The 2693-nt window shown below is 38.4% G+C and overlaps 1 pseudogene; it reads right to left on the bottom strand.

Annotated features, from left to right (window-relative positions):
* Window positions 1-287: 287 nt before the first annotated feature.
* On the bottom strand, window positions 288-1906 carry LOC118931947 (cytochrome c oxidase subunit 1-like; annotated as a pseudogene).
* Between the last annotated feature and the right edge of the window lie 787 nt (window positions 1907-2693).

The following is a 2693-nucleotide window of genomic DNA, read 5'->3' as shown; positions in this document are numbered from 1 at the left end:
GGATTAAGATGATTGCAGGTAAGATACTTCAGATAGTCTCTACTTCTTGAGCATCTATCGTACTTGTATGGGTGAGTTTAGTTGTTAGTATGAGAGAAATAATGTATAGTACTAGAGAGCTAACTAAGAAGACGATTATTAGTGTGTGGTCATGAAAGTGAAGTAATTCTTCTATAATTGGAGATGTGGCATCTTGAAAGCCTAGTTGGAGTGGATACGCCATAGAAGTATAAAGGGTTTAAACCTATAACTTAACTTTGACAAAGTTATAACAATTTTACTAATACTTCTGTGATTGAGAGAGACATAAAGGTTATGATATTGGCTTGAAACCATTGTTTGAGGGTTCGATTCCTTCCTTTCTTGCTTTGACTAAATTTACGAAGGCAGGCTCTTCGAATGTGTGATAGGGTGGTGGGCAGCCATGTAGTCACTCGAGGTTAGTGTTTGTTGATTCTACTATGAGAACTTCTCATTTAGAGGCGAATGCTTCTCAGATTATAAAGACTATGAGCACTACAGCAGTTAGTGAGATAAAAGATCCCATAGAGGACACAGTATTTCATATTGTGTAAGCATCTGGGTAGTCCGAGTAACGTCGAGGTATTCCTGATAGTCCAAGGAAATGTTGAGGAAAGAAAGTCATGTTTACGCCTACAAACATGATTGTAAAATGAATTTTTGCTCATGTATTGTTGAGGGTGTATCCTGAGAATAGTGGGAATCAGTGAACAAAGCCCCCTACGATAGCGAAAACTGCTCCCGTAGAGAGGACGTAATGAAAGTGGGCTACTACGTAGTAGGTATCATGAAGGACAATGTCTAGGGATGAGTTGGCCAATACAATGCCAGTTAAACCTCCAACTATAAATAAAAAGATAAAGCCTAGGGCTCATAATATAGCTGGAGCTCATTTCACGTTTCCTCCGTGCAGAGTTGCCAGTCAGCTAAATACTTTCACGCCTGTTGGAATTGCAATTATCATAGTAGCTGATGTAAAATAGGCTCGTGTATCAACATCTATTCCAACTGTGAATATATGGTGTGCTCATACGATAAAGCCTAAAAAACCAATAGATATTATTGCTCAGACTATCCCCATATACCCAAAAGTTTCTTTTTTTCCTGAGTAGTAGGTTACAATGTGGGAAATTATTCCAAAACCAGGGAGAATTAAAATGTATACTTCGGGATGCCCCAAAAAATTAGAATAGGTATTGGTATAGGATAGGGTCTCCTCCTCCAGCAGGATCAAAAAAGGTTGTGTTTAGATTGAGATCTGTCAAGAGCATAGTAATGCCAGCGGCTAGTACAGGTAGATATAGTAGCAGAAGTACGGCTGTAATTAGGACTGATCATACGAATAGTGGAGTTTGGTATTGATTTATTGCAAGAGGTTTTATGTTGATAATAGTTGTAATAAAATTAATAGCCCCCAGGATTGATGAGATACCTGCTAAGTGGAGAGAAAAAATAGATCTACTGATGCCCCTGCATGTGCTAAGTTTCCTGCTAAAGGAGGATATACAGTTTACCCGGTTCCAGCTCTGGCCAGGAGAAGTAGAAAAGAGGGAGGGAATAATCAGAAACTTATGTTATTTATACGAGGGAATGCCATGTCAGGGGCCCCAATTATCAGGGGGACTAGTCAGTTTCCAAAGCCCCCGATTATGATTGGCATAACCATAAAAAAGATTATCACGAATGCATGTGTGGTGACAATTACATTATAGATTTGGTCATCTCTCAGAAGGGTTCCAGGCTGACCTAGCTCAGTACGAATTAGAAGGCTTAATGCGGTGCCTACTATCCCAGCTCAAGCGCCAAATAAGAGGTATAGTGTGCCAGTATCTTTGTGATTTGTTGAGAAGAGTCAACGGTTAGTGAACATAGGTAAGATGGCTGAGTAAGCATTAGACTGTAAATCTGAATATAGAGGTTAGAGCCCTCTTCTAGCCAAGTCCTGAGGTGATTACATATTGAATTGCAAATTCAAAAAAGCAGCTTCAACTCTGCCAGGACTTCTCCCGCCACTTTTTTTTTATGGTGGGAGAAGCAGATTGAAGCCAGTTGATTAGGGTTTTTAGCTGTTAACTAATGTTTTGTGGGTTTGTATCCCATCAGTCTAGTAAGGATTTAGCTTAATTAAAGTGCCTGATTTGCATTTAGGTGATGTGGATTAAATTTCTAGTCCTTAGATAAGGGACTAAATAATTTGTATTTGCTTAGAGCTTTGAAGGCTCTTGGTCTGTGTAACCTAAGTCCCTAGTTTAGGATTGATATGATAGGGGTGAGTGGTAGTGTTATTGAGGATAGAATAATTAGGGGTGAAGTTAGTTTTGTAATTTTTATTGTTTCAAATTGTCATTTTATTTTTATGTTGTTGGCAGTTGGAAGTATTGTTAGTGTTGTGGAGTACACTAGGCGTACGTAAAAATATAGGTTAAGTAATGCTGTTACCGCTATTATTGTTGGTAGTATTACTATGTTATTTTTAGTAAGTTCTTGGATAATCATTCATTTGGGCATGAATCCAGTTAGCGGAGGAAGGCCTCCGAGTGATAGTAGAATTAGAAGTAAGAGAACTGTAATTAGTGGTATTTTGTTTGATAGGTGGGACAGGGATAGAGTTGTTGTTGATGAGTTCTATAATAGTACTGTGAATATAGACAGTGTTATTATGATGTAGATTA

The sequence above is a fragment of the Manis pentadactyla genome, chromosome 5, assembly GCF_030020395.1.
Source record: "Manis pentadactyla isolate mManPen7 chromosome 5, mManPen7.hap1, whole genome shotgun sequence".
NCBI classification, from domain to species: domain Eukaryota; kingdom Metazoa; phylum Chordata; class Mammalia; order Pholidota; family Manidae; genus Manis; species Manis pentadactyla.
This window is presented reverse-complemented; position numbering and strand designations above follow the sequence as displayed.